Raw genomic sequence first — 1395 nt, 5'->3', positions numbered from 1 at the left:
GAGGGAGATTCACTCTGTGTCTGACCCCGGGAGTGTGTGATGGGACGGTGTGGAGGGAGATTCACACTGTGTCTCTTACCCCGGGGAGTGTGTGATGAGACGGCATTGGGGGAGGTACACTCTGTGTCTGACAGCGGGGAGTGTGTGATGGGATGGTGTGGAGGGAGATTCACATTGTGTCTGACACCGGCGAGTGTGTGATGCGACGGTGTGGAGGGAGCTACACTCTGTGTCTGACCCCGGGTGGGTGTGATGGGACGGTGAGGAGGGAGCTTCACACTGTGTCTGACCCCGGCAGTGTGTGACGGGACGGTGTGGAGGGAGATTCATTCTGTGTCTGATCCCGGGTTGGTGTGATGGGACAGTGAGGTGGGAGCTTCACACTGTGTCTGACCCCGGCAGTGTGTGACGGGACGGTGTGGAGGGAGATTCATTCTGTGTCTGATCCCGGGTTGGTGTGATGGGACAGTGAGGTGGGAGCTTCACACTGTGTCTGACCCCGGCAGTGTGTGACGGGACGGTGTGGAGGGAGATTCATTCTGTGTCTGACCCCGGCAGTGTGTGATGGAACGGTGTGGAGGGAGCTTCACTCTGTGTCTGGACCCCGGGAGTGTGTGATGGGACGGTGTGGAGGGAGCTTCAGTCTGTGTCTGACCCCGGGTTGGTGTGATGGGACAGTGTGGAGGGAGCTTCACACTGTGTCTGACCCCGGGTGGGTGTGATGGAACGGTGAGTAGGGAGATTCACACTGTGTCTGACCCCAGGAGGGTGTGATGGGACGGTGAGGAGGGAGATTCACTCTGTGTCTGACCCCGGGAGTGTGTGATGGGACGGTGACGAGGGAGCTTCACTCTGTGTCTCACCCCGAGGAATGTGTGATGGGACAGTGTGGATGGAGATTTACTCTGTGTCTGACCCTGGGAGTGTGTGATGGGACGGTGTGGAGGGAGATTCACTCTGTGTCTGACCCCGGGAGTGTGTGATGGAGCGGTGTGGAGGGAGATTCCCACTGTGTCTGACCCCGGGAGTGTGTGATGGGACGGTGTGGAGGGAGATTGACTCTGTGTCTGACCCAGGAAGTGTGTGATGGGACGGTGTGGAGGGAGATTCCCACTGTGTCTGACCCCGGGAGTGTGTGTGACGTAACGGTGTGGAGGGACCTCAGTGGATGCACGTCGATTTCAACTGCGGGGAACAGGCGGGGGTCAGTTAGCCAGGAAGGGGGTTGGGTGGAGATGAGATCCTGGGCACCCAGACTCTGCCAGTCCGACCTCCCTCAGCCTGGAGCTGAGACGCTACTGTGTCAGTGTGAGGAGCTCCGACCCACTGTTGCAGTGCACAGGGTGCGGGGGGCAGCAGAAACCTCAAATAAAACTCGAGTCCGGCACCAGGACA

The sequence above is a fragment of the Hemitrygon akajei genome, unplaced genomic scaffold (assembly GCF_048418815.1).
Source record: "Hemitrygon akajei unplaced genomic scaffold, sHemAka1.3 Scf000050, whole genome shotgun sequence".
In the NCBI taxonomy this organism is placed as follows: Eukaryota; Metazoa; Chordata; class Chondrichthyes; order Myliobatiformes; family Dasyatidae; genus Hemitrygon; species Hemitrygon akajei.
This window is presented reverse-complemented; position numbering follows the sequence as displayed.